Consider the following 22027-nt stretch of genomic DNA (forward strand, 5'->3'; position numbering starts at 1 on the left):
TTTGCCACCCCTTCAGATGTGGGTGGTGAAGAAAAAGAACTAATCTCTTCTGCAGGGTCAAGTCTCCAGATGCACGTAATCGTCTGAAGAATTTGCTGGAGACCTGAGCATGCCTGATAGGACGCAGGCTAATCATGAAGAAATGAACTTTCATTTCTCACGTCCTCATATTGCTTTATCAGTTCTTTTACTTGATGAAATTGATCTGATGAATTGATATCATATTCTTCACTGATGAAGTATATGAGTTTGTAAGCTGCACTAATTCATCTGCAGGATGATCAACCCAAAGCCACTGAGTGGGTCCTTGATAGTGGATGTACAAACCACATGACTGGTGACAAGAATCTATTGATGGATGCTCCATTATCTCCGTCGCATCTGAAGCATATTATTTTTTGTTGACAAAGGCAAAAGTCAGGTATTGGGTCTAGGTAAGGTTGCGATTACAAAGGATCGACACATGGACAAAGTCATGCTTGTTGAGTCCTTAGGATACAACCTTATGTCTGTCTCAATGCTTTGTGATCTTGATATGGTTGTTGTCTTTGGCAAGTACCGTGGTGTTGTGGTTATGGAAGCTGACAATTTCAAAGTCTTCGAAGGCTTTAGGAGAGGAGATCTATATATTATTGATTTCTCTACAGGACCACAACCAGCTGTGTGCTTACTTCCAAAAGCTTCAGAAGGCTGGCTCTGGCATCGACGACTTGGTCATGCATGCATGAGGAATTTGCACACGCTTGCAAAGAAGAAGCATGTCATTGGCATCGAGAATGTAAAATTCCTCAAGGATCACCTATGCGGAGCCTGTGAAGCTGGGAAGATGACGAAGGCCAAGCATCCAGCAAAGACTATCATGACCACCACTCGCCCGTTTGAATTGCTTCACATGGATCTCTTTGGTCCTAATCATTATTCTGCTATTTCAAATGAAGCATCTCAATATGGCTTTGTTATTGTTGATGATTATTCTCGCTATACATGGGTACACCTTGTTACTTACAAACATGAAGTGCTGGAAGTCTTCAAACGATTTTCCTCGAGGGCTTCAACCAACTTTGGTGTGAAGATCAAGCACATCAGAAGTGACAATGGCACTGAGTTCAAGAATTCTGGTCTCGATGACTATCTTGATGAACTTGGTATTACTCATGAGTTATCTGCTCCCTACACTCCTCAGCAGAATGGCGTCGTGGAGCGCAAGAACAGGATTCTTGCTGAGATGGCTCGCACTATGGTTGATGAATATAAAACGCCTCGTCATTTCTGGACTGAGGCAATTGATACTGCGTGCCACATCATCAACAGAGTATATCTTCACAAATTCTTCAAAAAGACTGCCTATGAACTCCTCACTGATAAGAAACCCAATGTAAGTTATGTCAAAGTCTTCGGTGCTAAATGTTGGATTAGAGATCCTCATCACAACTCAAAATTTGCACCGAAAGCACATGAAGGTTTTATGCTTGGTTACGGAAAGGACTCGCACACCTACAGAGTCTTCAACAACGTTCTTCACAAAGTTGTTGAAACTGTAGATGTGCGGTTTGATGAAACTAATGGCTCGCAAAGAGAGCACCTACCTACTGTGATAGATGAACCAGCACCTAAGGAAACTATCAAGTTCAAGGCTATTGAGGATGTCATTCCTACTGAAGAATCTGCTGAAGAATTCATTCTAGAACATGAAGAACGTCGAGCTAATGCACCTAAAGAAAATGCTGAAGAAAATGGTGCTAAAGAAAACGCTGATCAAACTCTTCAACGACAACCAGCTCATCCTTGCATTTCAAAAGAAGTGCAAGTTGAAAAGATCATCAATGACATCAAAGCACCAGGTCCTCTCACACGCTCAAAAGCTTCACATTTGTCTAACTTTTGTGGGCAGTATGCTTTTGTCTCTATTACAGAGCCCACTAAGGTAGATGAAGCATTTCTGGAGCCTGAGTGGATTCAGGCCATGCAAGAAGAATTACATCAGTTCGAGCTCAACAATGTCTGGGAACTGGTCAAACGTCTAGATCCTCGCAAGCACAATATCATCGGCACAAAGTGGATCTACCGCAACAAGCAAGATGAAAATGGCCTTGTGGTGAGGAATAAGGCACGGCTTGTAGCTCAAGGCTACACACAGGTTGAAGGAATTGATTTCGACGAAACTTTTGCACCTGTTGCTAGACTTGAGGCTATTCACATATTACTTGCTTATGCTAACCATCATGATATCACTTTATATCAAATGGATGAGAAAAGTGCATTCCTCAATGGTAAGCTTGAGGAAGAAGTATATGTTGCTCAACCCCCAGGTTTTGAAGATCCAATGAATCCTGAAAAAGTCTTCAGACTCAACAAGGCCCTCTATGGCCTCAAGCAGGCCCCACGGGCTTGGTATGATACCTTGAAGGAACTCCTCATGAAGAAAGGCTTCAAACCCAGTTCACTCGACCCTACTCTTTTCACTAAATCTTATGATGGTGAATTGTTTGTGTGCCAAATATATGTTGATGATATTATCTTTGGCTGTACTAACCAACGTTATAGTGATGAATTTGCCTATATGATGAGTGAGGAATATCAAATGTCTAGGATGGGAGAGTTGAAATTCTTCTTAGGTCTTCAAATTCGTCAACAACACAATGGCATATTCATCTCTCAGGAGAAATACCTCAAGGATGTAGTGAGGAAATTCGGCATGCAAGATTGCAAAGGCGTCAAAATTCCTATGCCCACAAATGGCCATCTGTGCACTGATGAAAATGGTATTGACTTCGATCATAAGGTATACCGCTCCATGATAGGTTCCTTATTGTACTTATGTGCATCTAGTCCAGATATAATGCTTAGTGTTTGCATGTGTGCCTGATTTCAAGCTACACCGAAGGAATCACACCATAAGGCTGTGAAGCATATTCTTCGAGATCTAGCTCACACACCAACACTTGGATTATGGTACCCCAAGGGCTCGGTTTTTTATCTTGTTGGATATTCTGACTCTGACTATGCTGGTGATCGTGTGGATCGCAAGTCAACATCTGGTACATGTCATTTCCTCGGACGATCTTTGGTTTGTTGGTCCTCGAAGAAACAGAACTGCGTATCACTATCTACTGCTGAAGTTGAGTACATTGCCATTGGTTCTTGCTGTGCCCAATTGCTATGGACCACCAAAAGTTGAAATTCCTCAATTATTCATATTCTTCAACTTTGCATAGTCTTCACTGGTTCCATCATTTTTCTTCATTGGCTATATATATGAGTTTATGTCCTCTACAGCATTCACTTATTGCTATTTCTTCAAGTTGGTTTTCTGCTAAGTGAATGTGATCGGACCCTTCCCCTCTATGCTATACTCAAACCAATTTGTTCACAAATTCTTCATGTGCGTTCTATTTGAAACTCGTTCAAAATCTTCACTATGTCCTTGTCAGCTGAAGAAATAGCGAACGGAACTTTAAAACCTATCTTATGTAAATTTTCGGCTTTGCCGCTCAAACTGTTCCGCATCCCACGATACACTTATCCACTCACCCACAATCTAACACGATATCCACCTCTCACTACGTGGGTGACACATGTCATGCGAATGAGAAGGGTCAGGGGCATGTTCGTCCAATTTCTTCGAGCGAGCAGTTTTTCACCGTGGCTATAAATACCCCTCCTTGCCTTCCTCACTTCTTTTACTCCGCTCGACCTCTCTCTCCAACTCGAGCTTCTCAAACCCTAGCGCCGCCGCTACTTCATCGCTGCTGGTGAGGAAGAGCTTCACTGCCTCGACCTCGTCACCGACGTACTCGCACCGACCGCGGACATCTTCCTCCGCCGCCGCCGTAGTCGTCTTCCTCCGCCAAGTTAGGGCGTGGAAGATCTGCACAGACGAACTTCACATCTCCTCACTCCAGTTCGTCGTGTTCTTCGTCCAGGGTAATTAAAAGTTACTTTTACTGCCCTCATTGATTCGAATGATTATCTACAAAATCTTCAAAAGTGTTTTTCTTCATATCTTCACACACTGAACACCTCACAAGTCATCTGTTCTTGATTCGTTTCTCTAAGCATCATTTTTCTTCAAGATTCCTCAATTGTGTGGATCTTCGATCTATACAACTCTGGAACCTAAGAGAAAGAATGCTTAGTGAAAATCTTCAAGACTCATCTGGTCAAATTCCTCAAACTTGTTCTTTTTGAAAAACCTTCTGAGAACGCATATGACCTCTCCAAATTCCTCGCAACTATACTCTGTTCGCAGGTACACATGTCAGCTGCTGAATCACTAGGTTCTCATCAACTTAACTCATTTGCAGTGTTCCTCAAAGAAAAGTTGCATACTTCTTCAGAGAATTCGATTCTTCAAATTCCTCAACTGAAGAAATGGGCTGATGGTAAAATGCCGCAGAAGGGAGGAAAGAGGCCTGAGGTAAATACAACGTTTGAAATCCCTGATGACATATATGCTGGGTACTGCACACCTACTAAGGAAAACAAGAATGAGCGCAAAGTGCGCAAATAGAGGATAGAGAGGAGATGGGCAAGAGAATGGAGGGAGTACAGATATGTCACTCCTAAGTACATGAAGAAATTCACACTCAATCCTCCATGCCCAAGAGCTCCATTGGCACCTGGCCAAATAGTAGATCCCACCAGCCTCAAGCGCGGTGAGGACTATCCTGATGAATGGGCCAAGCGCCAAACCAAGTTGGCTAAGCAAGCCAGAGAAGCAGTGAGGAAATTCAATGAAGACTCTGCCGCTGTTGCTGCCTCTGCTGAGGCCTTTGCTGTCAAGCCAAAGAAGGCTATGTCTAAGAAGCCTGCACACAGGCCAAGTTCCTCAGCAATGCCCTCACGGCTAGAATCATCAAAGCCCTCACGGCCAATTCCTCATGCTGCTCCTGTTCCTCCAAAGTCCTCAGCTCCTCCGTCAAAGCCTTCAGCTGTTCCAACCAAATCCTCAGCACCTGGGCATCTCGCTTCGTGCCAAAGGACTGCTGGCATCTCCATTGCCGCAGGTGTCTCAGCTAGTTCCTCAGCTACACCAAGTTCCTCAGCTGGCCCCTCACTCCTGAAGACAAAGGCCACTGGTGGACGAGGTCCTCGCCCAAGTCCTCAAAAGAAGCAAGTCGCTTTCCAAGTGCCGTCTGATGAAGACGAAGCTGATGATGATGAACTTGCAGAAATCATCAGAGACAGGCAAGTCAGGGCCGCTAGAGCCAAAGGATCAGAAGTGCCACTGCTTTTGGATCCCAAGCTGATACTCGACTACATTGATGATTGGCACAAGGACCCCAACACTCCCTTGCCTGACTTCAAGCTGACTCCTGGCCAGAGTCACATGCTGACCCACTTCATTCATAGAAGAAAAGTGGAAATTTGAGAAGGCCAGGCAGATCAAGAAAGCGCAGTACAAGAAAGAGCGCTATCTGAAGAAAAACGTTGTCTCTATGACAACTGAAGAACTTGTCACTATTCAGACTGAGATTAAGAAACTCAGTGATGACTTTGACGCATATCGCGCTGATTGGCTTGGAGCCAAGGTTCGTTTTGTGAAACTTGCGGATAACTTCACTTCCAATGTTGCAGCCCCAACGCAACAGGAAATTCCTCAGGCTGAAGCATCTGCTCAGCCTACTGAAGAAAATGCGAGCACCGCTGATGATAATCAGGCTGCTGAAGATAATGTGAGTTCCAGGGCTGATGACTGCATTCCAACCGCTGAAGAAATTGCCAGGGCACCCACTAGTGGTGTGCATGAAGAAACTAAAGAACTCAGGGCAACTGCATCAATTGTGCCTGAAGAAAGTCAACCAGATTCCTCAGCTGCTCCTGCACCAACTTCAACTCCAATCCTTCCATCTGCATCAGATGTGAAGAAGACCAAGGCTGCAGAGCGTGCTGCAGTGAAGAAAAGGAAAGCATCAGCTGCTTCAGATTCTTCAGCTCCGAAGAAAATGAAGCCTATGACAAGTTCGTTTGCAAATCCGATTGATGTTGTTCCCATCTCAACCAGGCCATCGAAGGACATTGTTCCTTTTGATGAAGAATATGTGATACCTAGCGGATCGGATGAAGAAACTCCTTCTGGTGCTTCGTCTGAACCATTGGATGAAGAAATTGAAGTGGATGCAATCCCTTCAACACCTATCATCTCCTCGCCTATGCCTCAGTTCACAGCTGAAGAGGCTGGCATTGAAGAAATGGAAGATGAAGATGTGGACATTGGCTGCTCCACACCCGTAATCAGTGATGAATTCTGGGAAAGTCAGCATCCAAACTCTCCAATGTTCACCCCTCTACAGCAAATTCCTCAGTCCCCCACACAAACTGTTCACATGGGCTCTGAAGAAACTCATCCCACTGCATCTGTCCACGAGGAAATTCCAGCCACTAGCGCTAAAGAAACTGCTGCTGCTGAACAACCAATGACACAGACTGCCACTGAGGATGAACCAGAAATTCCTCAACCTGAAGAACCTGCGATTGAGATTCCTGAGGTCGTGATGCAACTCACTGAGACTCCTCTGTCGAAGCCAAAGGATCCTTTCTCATGCAAGCAAAAGTTCAAGGCTGATGATTTCTTCAGCGAGCACGTATTCTTCGAAGATTACAACCCATATGACTCTACTCGCATTAGGAAGAGGCCTTTATGGACTGCTAGTCAAGCAAATTTCTATTCCTCAATGATATTCAACAAGGAGAAAATCTTCTACCATGAGCATATTCCTCACGTGGATATGGAATCTCTGCCGTGCTTCGCACCAGTCCTTAGTGTTCTTCACGACGCTGGACTGCTCAACTTTTGCTCTGACTTCTGCGATTGGAATGAAGAACTGATTCTTTTCTATGCAACGCTGCACATCACCGGAGATGCTGAAGATGTGAATTCATGGGTGCTGGACTGGATGTCTGAAAAACACTGACTACACTGCACCAGCCTCTTAATTGCTTCGTGCTCTCCCACTCAGTCCTCCCCTTGAAGAAGCTCGCTGCATCTACAGTGAACCTGAGGTCACACATCATTACATGCAGGTGTTGATGAAGCCTTTGAAACCAGGTCAGGCACCATGAACCAAATTCCTCGTGAAGGAATTGATGTACGTGCCCAGAACTGTCTATCATATTCTTACGAGGACAATCAGTCCCATCAAAGGCCACGACTCATCTGATGAGGAAATTGTTGGCATCATGAAGAATCTGGTATTCAACATCGTTCATGGAATTCCTGTCAATTATCACGATTTCTTCATGAGGACTATGGCCAATGTTGCACTGTCTCTGTTTGAGCTGAAGCCTTATGCACCTTGGATTATGAGATTCCTCAGGACAAAGTCTTCACTCAACTACAAAGCTGATTTCCAGAATCACCTCAACTACTTGCCCCCAATTGAAGTCCTCAAGCAGACATATTCCTCAGTTGATGGAAAGGGCAAGGCACCAGCTGTAATAGATGAAGGCATTCGTCCATTGGATGGTCAGTTTCGCAAAGCTGCATCTTATTCCACCAATGATGACTCTGCCACACATGACTCTGCCAATGCACCTAAGTCCACTCCTCAAGCCACTGCTCCACGCGTGATGACTGACCGTGAACTTCTGCTTAGTCTTCACCAGAAGGTGGATCGAAATCACAAATGGGTTAAGCGTCAGTTTGGTTCACTTCTTCACAACATGACTGCCACACACAATGCAGTGAAGAAAAACCACTACTACCTCCATCAAGTCTTCGGTCGCACCTGGGCAATCCTGTCACATCTGTATGGTGAAGAAGATCTGAAGAACATGGGTCTCAAAGAAGATTTTGACTGGTCTGCACCTCCACCGAAGAAATTCAAGAAGGTCCAAGTTCCTTCTCTGGTGGCCAGCTCATTTTCTTCATCGCGCGACACTGATGAACATGAAGATTTGGACGACACTGCGGCAGGCCCTACATCAACAAACGACCCCAACAACGCTGGCGCTCCTTCATCAACATGATTATCTTCAGGGGCGTTAGTCCTCATTTTCGATCCTTTTGGTCATTCGATGACAAAGGGGGAGAAATATGAGTTAGTCTTCAAGCGGGTCTACTATATGGGCGTTTTTATTTGCTAAGTTACAACTCTCGTTCTTCTGAAACTTTATTGGATCGAGTTGTAATCTTAAACCCGATGGTGCTCTGATACTTTTGATGCACTGTGCTCTGATACTTTTGATGCACTATTCTGCATGCTTATTCCTCGTTAATATTATTGCACGCATGCTGAATTTCATCAGGCACCATATTTCATCATGCATTTCAAATTCTTCATATTATATGTTAAATGCGTGTATGAATTACAAGATATAGGGGGAGATCTCCATGATTCAACTCTTCAAGTGTGCATTGCTTCAAAGGCAAATTCCTCACTATGCACATCTTCAGGGGGAGTTCTTCTATATCTTGCAATCAAATTCCTCAATATCAGTAGTTACACTTCATATGTTTATCCCCGTTGAAAACTTAACCTATATTGTCATCAATCACCAAAAAGGGGGAGATTGTAAGTGCATCTAGTGCCCCTTAGTGATTTTGGTGTATTGAAGACTTATAGGTTAAGGGACTAATGCGTTTGTGAGTGTACACAGGTCTATAAGTCTATGAGGAGTTTGATATTTACAGGAAAAGTCGACCCCTAAAAATGAATATCTTCGACTGAAGATTTTGGTATTTCTGAAGACTTTCATGAAGACTTTGAAAGTGAAGAAATTGGTGTGTCCGTGAAGACTTGATATTCATGCGAGGAATATGAAGCTTGAAGACTTTCGTTTTCATAGTTTTGTTTTTCTCTTTCTTGAGTCATAGGAAACACCGTACTGTTAAAGGGGGTCGAGGAAATACTAAGGAAAAATTTCCATGTGATGCTCAACTCAAAATCCTACACCTACCAATCCCTTCGAGTGAAGCCATTGGAAATCTCATACAGTTCAGTCAATTTCTTCAGTGACAGAGACGAAGTTCTTCTGGTCTCTGAGGAATTTGTCCTGACTGAGGAGTTAGGAATTCGCCAGTGCGGATTGCCTACACAGTGAGGAACATGATAGCCCTGAGGATTTTGCTACTCAAAATTCCGACCGTTGCTGTGCTATGCGCCAGCTGTCCCAAAAAATCTATCCACCTAATGGTCATATCATTGAAGGGCATTTATGTCTTATCATGTCGGGCTGCTCCCTAGGCTATAAATAGCCGCCCCCTACAACCACTAGCTGGTTGGCTGCTCCGAGAGAAATGACACTTGTCATTTGAGAGCAACCCATCCTCTGAGGACTTTGAGCGAAAATTATCAAGTGAGGAAAAACCAAAAACCCAAAACCCAAACACCTACAAACCCAAAGTGATTGAGCATCACTGAAGAGATTGATCCTGAGTGGATCCAACACTTGTTACCTTTGAAGACTGTGCTTCTTCCAGACGGTTAGGCGTCATGGTCTAGAGCGTCCAAGAGGAATTGTGGATCACCAAGTGACCAAGTTTGTGAAGGTTTGGAAGTCGCCTGAAGACTTACCACGAGTGATTGGACGAGGTTTGTGTGACCTTAGTTCAAGGAGAATACGGTGAGGACTAGGTGTCCTGAGCTGTGTGTTCAGGACTAGGTGTCTGGGACTGTGTGTCCTCGAGTTTAAATACTCAGCCGCTCCAACCAGACGTACAACTGAGACAACAGTTGGAACTGGTCTACCAAATCGTTGTCTTCACCAAGCTTACTGGTTCTATTTCCTCAACTCTTTCATTTCCTCATAACTGTGTTGTGTGTTTGTTCATATCTATGTTTGAAGACTTTGACAGAAGACTTTCTCAATTTCCTCAGTTCAATTTCTTTAGTCTGTTTGTCTTCATCCTGTGTTATCCTGTCATTAGGCTTCCTGTACTATGTGCCTATCTTCATTTCATCATTATGACTATGCTTGTATTCTGTTATGTTTACTTTTGAGTACTTATTCCGCTGCTAGTAGTTCTTCGCTAAGGAATTTCCTCACCGGCAAATTCCCCAGTGAAGAATTTCATAAAAATCGCCTATTCACCCCCCTGTAGTCGATATAACGCACTTTCACTGTGCCTAGTCTGTCCCAAGCCCACCTGTATCGGTACCACTTGGTAGACTACTAACACAACCTACGAACACCAGAAACTAGTTGCAACTCCTGGATAGAGATCAGGTTGATTAATAAGTCGAGAGGGGCACTTAAGCATTCCAATGTGTGGTAGTGGCTGTTCATGGATCACAAACACAGAACTCAATTCCTGAGGACGGCTTCAATGAGACAACCCACCATTTACTCCTACATGGCCTCTCACTGATACCTTTACCAAATCGTGTTCACACACTTAGCTCACAACTAAGTTCACAGACCTCTAATTCATCCCCGATGAATCAGACCTGACTCAACTCTAAGCAGTAGCAGGCATGACAAACAAGCATGAATGAGTAAGCACATCAGGGCTCAAACAACTCCTACTCATGCTAGTGGGTTTCATCTATTTACTATGGCAATGATAGGTCATGTAGAGGAAAGGGGTTCAACTGTTGCAGCATGTAACAGTTGAATCGTTGTTGTCCTAATGCAGTAAAAGAGAGCAGGAGCGAGAGATTGGGGTTGTATCGGAATAAAAAGGGGGTTTGCTTGCTTGGCACTTCTGAAGATAGTATAGCTCTTCACCGGTGTCATCGAACTTGCCGTCGGAACATACGTCTATTGAGGGAGAAACAACCATCGACTAGCAAAGAAGGAACACAAACAATGCAATGCACATTCACATGAATGACATGTCATGTTAAGGTACTGAATTCACCTAATGTAATATCTGGCCAAGTTAAATCAGGTGGAACTCAAACAAGATCAAATTCCAACTCCAAATGTTATTTCATAAATTGCCCTAATCATCATTTGTCCTATTCAGTGAGGTTAACCTGTTCAAACATGCATGATCATGGCATAAACAGATTCTTCATATTTTTATGATCATTTTTCATATATAAAATATTTCATTTGGAGTTACGGTTGAATTTCTATGATTTTTAGAAGTTTATACTATTTTTGGAATTTCCTGGATTGTTTTTAATCTAGCAAATGATTAACTGCGTCAACATGACATTGCTGTGACATCATCAAGTCAACAGGGGAGGTCCAGGTCAAATCTGACCTGTGGGGCCTGCACGTCAGTGTGACAAGGAAGGAAGAGAGGCTGACCAGTGGGGCCAGGTCAATGCTGACTGGACAGGTCAAACCTGACAGCTAGGGCCCACTTGACTTAAACTAATCCTAAACATAAACTAATCAAGGTTAATTAAGGGAGCGGGGCCCAACTGTCTGTGTCACTATGGTTGATTAAATAGGTGATTAAACACTAATTAAGCGGCAACAATATCATCGCCGGATCTACACCGGCGATGACCAAACCGATGGCGAGAGCTCGCCAGACTCGCGTTAGGGACGGCAGTTCGTCGCGCTGCTGGCACCAGGGAGGGCCTCTCGCTCGTGCGCATCCAAACGACCGGACGGGAGGCCGCGGGGTGGCCGAAAACGATGCCGGCGATGACCTCGCAGGGCGGCGCACACACGGGCTCATCGGGGAGGAGGCTACGGAGCACGGGAGAGCAAGCTGAAGCTTTCTACGCCATCTGGGAGTGCCAGGAGGACGGTAGCGTCTTTGGGCTCTATTGGTTCGAGCTGTGGACTCGTCGGCGACATGGCCTATGACGGTGAGCTCTCGGTGCTCATGGGGAAAGTGCTACAGGAAGAAATCGACGATGATCCTAGGGGGGAAACGAAGCAGTGCTCACAGTGAGTTTGTCGGCGGTCTCAACGGGCTCGGGGAAGTGACGGAGCGAGTGGGCAACGAAGGGGATCTCCAGCAACCCGAGGAGGAATAAGGAGTCGGGGACGTCGTCGCGGAGCTCCTGGCGGCTCCTAGCTTGGTGCAGAGGATGCGGGGGTCGAGGCGGAGCTCGTGGCATATCCGGATGGGCGTGGGGAGATCGGTGGTAGCGACGAACGGCGACGGTGGCGGCGGCTCCATTCGGTGGCGAGAGAGAGGTCTAGGGGAGAGGATGAGGACGAGGGAGAGCGAGAGAGCGTCAAGGGGGTCGCGTGGCGTCCTCAGGGCGACGGGGAGACAGGCAGGGAGGCAGGAAGTGGCCGGTGCGTGGCCGGCGCGCGACGGGCACGTGCCCCTGCCTTCTGGCGTGAGGTAGGGGGTGAATGGCGCTGGTCAGTCGGCTGGGCCAGCACAGTGCCAGGCCAGCACTGGCCCAGGTAAGTTTCCTCCTTTTATTATTCTTCTTTTTGTTTTTTTTTTACTTTGCCACTGTTGTCAAAACAGTGCCAAATATCCTCTGAATAATTTATGTTGCCAGATGGACTTTTCCAATAGCACATAAAACATTTCAAAGTTATTTGAAAATATATCCCATATATTATGAATATAATTCGAAATTCAAATACAATAATGATTTAAATTCAGTGCCAAAATAATTCCTTAAAAATGTTCAATATTTTTGGTTTGGATCCAAACCCTTGCCAAAATTATCAAACATTAATGAAGGCCATTTTGGTTTCACTGAATGCAAGTTTAAGGGTTCTTGCCCCTTTTTCAAAGGATTTTTCTAAGGCTTGAGAATTCTCTCAATTCAAATTTCACTGGAATTTAGACATGATGCATGATGCACTCTGATGCAACTAATTACACGCAGTAATCTAGAATTGTGACAACTCACCCCCACTAAACAAGAATCTCATCCCGAGATTCAAGACATGAGGTGAGAAGACAGAGGGGACACAAAGCTCACACGATCTTCATGATCCATTTTCCCTTCTCGAAGATGTTGATTCATTGCTTCAAATTGATCTTGATGTCTTTATTTTCGAGATCTTTATCCAACACGATGAGGACAGAAGAAACTCTATAGGAATCGATCTCCTCAAAGGTCGAGCACTCAGGATCAACTCATGGAGTGAGACGATTAAACATCTCTCGAGCTGAGACACGAAGCAAACATCCAAAGGGATGGAGTGAAACAGAGAATGAAGATTCAAGTTGATAAGCACAATTCCATGCTGAACAAGGTGGTGCATGGTTTCAAGATAACGAGGAGTTGTGTGCCATGATTCCAAAACAGCACCTTAGGGAAGGTGACTTGCAGAAATATTCCCTTAAGTGGAAAAAAGAATTACTTTTGATTCAGAGATCATTGAAACTCTTTATACTAGCCTAAGGAAAATCACAACAATCGTTTGGCGGAGTAAGAAGGGATGGCATACCCAGACTAGAATGGATGATGTGGACTACCTTGTTGAAGGCAACTCAATGGATGATTTTTGCTTATCATCGGAAATGGATGGGACCCATGGTAGGACCACTTTTGAAGATGATCCTGACCAAAAATTGCCGAGATGGGTAGTCCATGGTCGAATGGCACAATGGCAGTGCAAGCTAGGAAAAAATGCCAATGCTGGGAATGATTCTAGTAACTGGGAGAACTCAACAATAGAGAGTGATTCCACTGTTTGAAAGGTTATGTCAAAATTGAAGAATCTGAGAGCGGATCCCAATTAATGCCGATGATAAATCCTAGTTGCTTGCACGTGCTCTCAAGAACTTGAGCATTTCCATATTCATCAAGGTTTAACCAATAACCGTGTCAAGGATCCTGGCAACACAACATACTACCATGATGAATAGTGATGGACGATGTAGATGCAAAGGAAGATAACCCTTCTCAGATTTCACGTTAGCGAGGCCAAGGAAACAAAACCTGATGATCGACCAAGAGACGTTTAGCACTCTGCTTCTAATGTTGTGCTTGATGTGCTAGCGTAACCCATTTATTGATATGATTTGGTATTTAGAACATCAAGTAGCAGGTCGGACTCCGGGAGCTCAGGAATCCATAAGGAACAACAACGGAAGTAAATCCTACGACATCCTTTTGGGGAGGTGGCCAACTTCCTCAATCAAGATACTACAATAATAGGTCTTCCGGCTGGGTGTGTTGGCCACGACATCCAATTTACCGGTTACAAAGAGACCAATATTACAGTACTTGGGAAACGTTCCAACCATCATATCTGCCTGAGATTCAGATCTGGTTGGTGTCAGGATATTCCAAACTCATCTAGTCTAGAGATAAAAATGAATGTTTGTAACACAAATCGACGAGATGACGTTGCGAGATTCTTGGGAAATGAATTACGGTAGCAAGCTCCAAAACATGAGATGGTTCTGCTACAAACATGTGAACACACTGTCCAAGACAAGCATGATCACACAGTAGTCTTTTAGTAAAACACTACCGAAGTTTAGGTGAGGAACCATCATCGAGGATATCGAAGTCCTTACATAAGTCTAGATTAGCTCTTAGGAAGGAACTTCTTCTCCTTTAACAAATCAATCAGTAGCTTGGTGTTCTAGGATATACATATGGAATGAAGTTGCTCAATCTATCAAACCATAGAATACTTCGCACGTGTATGACTGGCTTGGGATGATTCCAGTGGAAGCAAAACAAACTTTTTTGAATTCACGGAGGCAACTTGCATCAAATGCACGTGAATTGGAGGAAGTCACTTCTTTCATCCAAACATATACTTCATGAATGGTACATGAAGATAATGCTTACAAAAGTTTCCAACACTAGCTTCATGTTCAACGTGAATCATGGAGTTGATGAAAATGTTGTCAACGGGCTCAACAAAAATTTATCGAGGTTTCCATATAGATGGAATTCCATAACTATGTGAACAAAGTAATAGCATTGGTCAGAGCAAATAGATGTAATTGTTTATGGTCGAGGGATCAACCACGAGTAACATAGCATTACGAACATCGTTGGTTCAGATTTGATTTGAAGATAGCCCACACTCCAATCAAAGATTGGATAACACAATACGTCCAACAACTGGTCATGAGGGACAATCGATGAAAATATCTTATTTCTTCAATGCACACACAACACAAATACATCCCTTTAAATGACTAAGTTAGGCAAGCTTTTAACTTCCAACTCTCCAAGTTGTTGTTCAGCTTAACCAACTAGCTCAAGGATATCCAACACAGATTCTTTGAGAAGGGGTGGTTTATAAGAAAACCAACTTGATCGCAAGCTCAACATAACGGTCAGGGGACAACCTGGTAACACTTCCGAGAAGATATTCAGAAAAATCACGAACCACCAATATGTTACTAAGCTCGAGAACAATCTTGCTTTTTAGGGCAAGATGATGTGATCAAGAAAGTGAGGGATTGACACAATCCTAACTCATTGACCGAAGAGTGCACCAGAAATAGGACTAGGTAGCAGGATCTATCTTAGAATGATGATCCAAAAACCAACACACTAAGAATTAAATTATCGTCCATTAACTACCAAGCAACGGGGTTGCTAGGAGTATTGATTTCACACATCACGATTCACTTGTCGGCATTCCAGTTACAATAACACGGGAACAAGGAATGAACAATGATGGCAAGAAGTATCACTGCGTCAAGAATTCATTTGAGGGTGTGTGCAATTCTCACGATACTCTTGTTATGAAAGAGGGTGATACTCCGAGGTGGAACAGAACAAAAGCTGGATTGGCATTTTGATCTGCGGGATACAACTACTTTGACCCAATCCTAGAAATGGATGAGCTACTGGAGTTTGTTTCTCCTAGTCATTCTGAAGTAGAACGTCTTGACGGACTACAATAATAATAGGCATTGATGAACGAATGCATGCATACTCTTGGCTATCAACTTATAGAGGATGGTTGGGATACAACTGAAGAGGAACAACTCAAGGAACATATAATTTTCTGAGTTGTGGATGCATAGATTAGTATGTTGAACAAGTTCAACATATTTCTTCCGGATAACCCATGCAAAAGAGGAAGGACCGGCAGATTCACAATTTTTTAATCAAGAGCACTCTTGTTGTGATCATTGGTTCAAAGATCTTCTGCCATAAGTAGTTCATGGTATTTGGAAGAAGGAAATACCACGGACCTCGAGGACTATCGCAAAGGTTACTAATATCCTAAAGGTACGAGCAACACTATCAACACGAGGTAACTAGAGTGAATCTTGGGCTTAAGAACCCATAAATAGAAGGCCTACTAACTAAATGGCATCACGGGATGCTTTCGAGAATGGTGGCCAGAATCATCACACTGGGAACACAAAACATGGCTAGATTACTAGGTGACTCCCTAAAACACCTAGGGTCATAATAATAGCTCCAACATATATGTTGAGGCAATAGAGTACCTCAACTCACCTATTTGTGTGGTTGAACTGGCCCAAAGGGACATTGGGAACGGAAAGAAGGGATTTGCAAATGCATCAGACTATTTAGAAACCTGGGATGACTCGGACAGCATAACGGCTGTAAGTGCTCAAAAAGATTTGAGACATCCTGCAAAATGGTGGCATAACCACTCAACATGACAATATCAAGGTTCTGAGACCAACTGTTTAAGACACAGAAGTATTAGAAACCAAACTGAGACTTGAATCCATCAATCTTATAAGTCTCTATCATAGTAACTCGTCAGCCTGAGAGATAGATGAGAAGGCCTAGTTCTTAATTCCCGTGGAAAAGAAGAGGTTGACTCAGATCTGAAGGCATAAGGTAAAGGAGTAAAAAGATCCTTACGTTCCCTTCCACAATCAATTCCCTTATATAACTAAAGCATTTCTAGACACGACTTCGACCAGTTTGACTTGGCAATCCTACAGGCAGTCATGCTCTGATACCAAAGCTGTCGGGACCCCGATCCTAAGTCACATCGATCTGGCATGTAATACATCATATCACTTTGCGGCCTCACGCACGGTATTCCCATGGATGCCACCTTACCTGGCCCGGGACCGTTTGCGCCTTTTGGCTCACGTATATGATAGTGTCGCTCGCATCCATATGACAGAGAACCCGGTCCGACATGACTAGTTGTAAACCCAAAGTGGCACTAACTTACAGGGACAGGCATACATGACCCAGCATCGAACGTGTCGGTCAACAGCGAGTGAATCCGGGCTATAGCAGCTGGGCTGGCTGGACTCCGGTAAACCGGGCTGTAGCAGGCTAACAGGACTCCGGTATACACCGCGTGACATTTCCCCAAAGGGACAGACACATGATCGAAGTAGGACACTGTTTTCAAATTTCCCCAAAGGGACAGACACATGATCGAAGTAGGACATTTCCACTGTTTTCAAATTTAAACGAATTCAAAACAGTGCCAAATATCCTCTTAATAATTTATGTTGCTAGATGGACTTTTCCAACAGCACATAAAACATTCCATACTTATTTGAAAATATATCCCATGTATTATAAATATAATTCCAAATTCAAATACAATAATGATTTAAATTCAGTGCCAAAATAATTGCTTAAAAATGTTCAATATTTTTGGTTTGGATCCAAACCCTTGCCAAAATTATCAGACATTAATGAAGGCCATTTTGGTTTCACTGAATGCAAGGTTAAGGGTTCTTGCCCCTTTTTTTAAAATGATTTTTCCGAGGCTTGAGAATTCCCTCAATTCAAATTTCACTGGAATTTAGACATGATGCATGATGCACCATGATGCAACTAATTGCAGGCAGTAATCTATGGCTGTGACATGTTGGCACAGAGGAAAGGTAGGCTTTCATATCTTGCAGCACTGCGTCCACCTCCGGGGTCCACTCCACGGGCCCCGCCTTCTTCAAGATTTTGAAGAACAACAAGGCGCGCTCGGCAACCTTGGAATGAACCTACTCAGCATGGCAATTCATCTAGTCAAACGTCTCACGACCTTAACTGTCTTGGGTGCTTGAATCTGCCCAATAGCCTTGATCTTGTCGGGGTTGGCATCTATCCCCCGATGGGACACAAAGAAGCTAAGTAGCTTGCCGGAAGGAATGCCAAACACACACTTCTGCGGGTTCAGCTTCAAGTTGATCTTGAGTAGGTTGGCAAAGGTCTCTTTCAAGTCATCAATGAGGGTTGATCTATCCTTGGTCTTGACCACTAAATCATCCATGTAAGCTTCAATATTTCTGTGCAATTGGGAGTCAAAGCCAATTAGTATTGCTCTTGCAATAGTGGACCCGGCGGTCTTCAACCCGGAGGGCATCCGTACAAAGCAGTACGTGCCACATGGAGTTATGAATGCTGTCTTTTCCTCGTCTTCCTTGGACATGAAGATCTGGTGGTATCCAGAGTATGCATCCAGGAAAGAAAGCAGGCCACACCCTAAGGTGGAATCCACAATCTAGTCGATGCGTGGCAAGGGAAATGGGTCCTTCGGGCATGCCTTGTTCAGATCTATGAAATCTATACAAAGCCTCCATTTCCCATTAGCCTTGTGCACCACCACAGGCTTTGCTAACCACGTTGGATGTAGTACTCCTGTGACCAGACCAGCTGCCTCAAGTTTCTTGATCTCCTCGGCAATGAACTTCTGCCGCTCCAAAGCTTGCTTCCGGATCTTTTGCTTGACGGGTTGGGCATTTGGGCAGACAGCAAGGTGGTGCTCGATTACCTCCCTGGGAACACCGGGGATGTCACACGGTTCCTAAGCAAACACATCGACATTCACCCACACGATGACAACGAGCATGCTTTCCTATTTGTCATCGAGGGTGGCACTAATCATGAAGGTACCATCAGTGCCAGCCAGCTCTGCCGGGACCTTTTCACAGCAGGTGCAGCGGCCATGGATCTCTTGCTATCGGAACTCTCTGGCAAGTCATCAAGAGGCGCAACATACTCCAAAGAGGTACGCTTCCCGGATTCGTTGCTGGCATCCTTGCTATCTCTCCTCCTTTTCTTGCTGTCCTTGGCGGGAATAGTGGCTTCCGTGGCCTCTACCGCGACTGCTTCCTGGTACATCTTTTCCATGCATATGATTGCATCCTTCTCGTCCTATGGAATGGAAATGACGCGGGCCCTGGCATCTTCAGAGTGTTGTATGCATAGTCTGATGCGGCCGTGAATCTGGCCAGAACTGGGGGACCAAGGATTCCATTGTATGGTAGGGGAGGTCGACCACATCAAACACGATCTTATTAGTCCAGTAATTCAACTCTCCCCCGAATGTCACCGGTTGTGTGATCTTCCCCTTAGGACGACTCCTACCGGGGTTGATCCCTTGAAACGTGCCGGTAACCCTGAGTTCTTCCTCTGATATCTAGAGCTTGCTGATGACCTTTCGAGAAATTAGATTCAACTCGGCCCCGCCGTCAACCAACAACTTTGTGACCTTGAGGTTGCGGAATGTTGGTGAGACTAACAACAGCAAGCACCCTACCGCAGTGGTGCGGTCATGGTGTTGCTCTTCAATACTTGGAACGCGGGACCACTTGAGCAGCTACTTGGAATCTACCGCTGGATCGACGGCATTGACTTCACGCCTCCACTGTTTAAGTTGGCGGTGACGGGATTGCAAAGATGCACCCCCGACAATGCATAGGGCGTCAGTGGCTTTCTGGAACTCCTGCTCGCTGGTTTCCAATTCATCTCCTCAATCACTTTAGTCATCACAATCCTTCTTCTCATGGTCCTTGGCGGGTTTTCCTTGATTAAGAGGAGCCTTGCCGAGGTGACGCACTCTGCCGCCTTAACCCTTCCCGCCAACGCCATCTTGGTCTTTCTCCTTATCATGCTTCTCATACTCACCCCTCTTCTTCTTGACGAGTTGCTCAACCAGATGACACTCCTAAAGATCGTGGCCCTTAGTCCGATGGATCATGTTGTACGGGCCATCACTCTTCCTAACTTTCTCAGCAGCCGCGGCTTCCTGGCAATTAGTGCATGTGGCAACTTCTTTGCCGGGAAACTTGGCCTTGGCCTTCTTGCCGGTACTAGGTATGCTCGATCCTTCAACGGTCATCACTACCTTATCCTTGCACTTCTTGTTCTTCTTCTTCTTCTGATTGGTGGTGTCATCGTCGTATTCTTAGTCGATGTCTACACCGTGTTTTTCTCTAGGGAGTCTCCTCCTCTCCTTCACCCGAGCACACTTATTCACCAGAGCGTATAGCTTTTTCACAGTCTTGGGAAACCGAACTTTCATCTTAGAACGTATCCGACAGTTGCGCATGTTGGACTAGAACACAACTATCATAGGTGCCGAGTGGATGTCTAGAATGTTCCTGTGTACTCGGCTGAATCTCTGCATGTATTTCTGCAAACCTTCTCCTTCCTTCTGCGGGAGGAGCTACAAGTCGCTAGGCCGCCATGGTTCTTGATGGCCACCCGTGAAGGCGCCAACAAACTCATGGCACAGGTCAGCCCAGGTCGAAATGGAGTTCTCCGGTAGGTGCATCAACCAAGACCTCACATTTGGCTTGACTGCCAAAGGGAAGTAGTTGGTGAACACCTTCTCGTCTCTTCTCCCGCCAGCTTGAACAACGATGGTGTCGATGCTCAAGAACTCTGTCGGGTTCAGTCTCCCATCGTACTTCTCTAGTATTTCTAGCTTGAACATGCGAGCGGATGGCCAACGGACTTGCCGCAACTAACGAGTGAAGGCGGGGCACCCAACCTCGAAAGGTAGGTACCCACCTGCACCGAGTGTGGGGTCGTCAACATCGGGGCCATTGCACCTATCAGACTGGTGGCGGGTGTCGCGGCATCCTTCCATGGTGACGCATGCGTCTTCCCTCCACCTGTATTCTAGGGCTAGCTACTGGTCCCACCGCGCTCGTGGATCGGATAAAGCCACCGAGACGTCATAGCGGTCTTGGTCGCGCGGCTTTGGCTGCGGCCCCTGTGCTGGCTGCAGCGGAGGGGATTGCACCATGGGGGTGGCCCCTTCGGGATGGCCAGCAGCTTGGGCCGTTGTTCCTGCTTGAGGACGCCGTGACGGGACCGCTCGCTGTTCTCCTCCCGCCTCAGCGAAACCAATCAGACTCTAGATGGTGGCTCTCCACTCGTCCATCTGATCGGCTGCCAGCAAAAATCTCATCAGGAGTTGGGCCCACATCATGGCCTCCGAAGCGGTTCTCGGTAAGGGTGATGACGTAGACCGTAGCATCACTTGGCTTCTGATAGTGCCGATAGTGGCAGCACCATACTCTCGTCATCGCGGACTAGTTGCCAGGGTGGCATGGTGGCGAGGGAGATGTGCTTGGCGGTCGGCGCCTTTGTTCGATGCATCACATTGGTCGGCCCGCTCTAGGGGTAGCACATGCCCTAGGGCCGCACCCGCAGCTAGGGCGGCCGGAGGGTCGCGGTTCGCCCTAGAGCGAGCGCCACCGTTGTGGCTGCGTCCTTCGGTGGGGGGAGAGGTGCAGTTGGAATGATCTCTCCCCCTGCATCTTGTGGAGCGTGGCCGCTAGGATGTTGCTGACACTATCCTCCTCTGGTGCCTACTGCTCCTGCTTCGGCCGCAAGGGAGGGGGTGATGATGCCCCGTGCACTGACCACGTCCCCCGCAGCGTCCACGTCTCCGTGTGTACCCGTGGCCCCCGCGGCGCTGGCAGCCGCGTGTGATGGGGCCTTCGAGGTGGATGGGTGAGCCGCTGCACCGGGCTTCTTCTTGGGCGTCATGGATGATGAAGTCGTCAATGGAGAAAACGGTGATGAAGATTACACACTACGTACGCTTCTCGGGTTCGCGTAAGTGCTACCCCCTACCTGCCGCGCCAAAGATGCCATGGGAAGCCACGGCCACCTATGGGCCATCAGCTCCTTATGGTTCGGCAGGGGGGATGAGCACATTGCACAAAGAGCGGAGAGGTTGCACGGGTAGTTTTTACCTAAGTGTGGTTTGCCCCGAGGCGTAAAACCCTACTCCTGCTTTGGTGGATTGATGAGGGGACTGTGGTGGAGACGTGGCGTTCTAGCCCGGCAAGGTGGCCTCGGGGCGAGAGCAGCTAAGCGCGTATGAGTATATAGGGGTCCGAATTCTCTATATGGTTGCCATGGCCCGCCCTTTATAGGTCAAGGAGTTACCACAGTGGAAAATTAGTCATTGTGCACTGATTAGATAGCGAACAGTGCTATCATACCTAACCCTGTAGGTAGGTCAGGGCGCACTAAATGTG

The sequence above is a fragment of the Triticum aestivum genome, chromosome 3A, assembly GCF_018294505.1.
Source record: "Triticum aestivum cultivar Chinese Spring chromosome 3A, IWGSC CS RefSeq v2.1, whole genome shotgun sequence".
Classification (NCBI taxonomy): Eukaryota; Viridiplantae; Streptophyta; class Magnoliopsida; order Poales; family Poaceae; genus Triticum; species Triticum aestivum.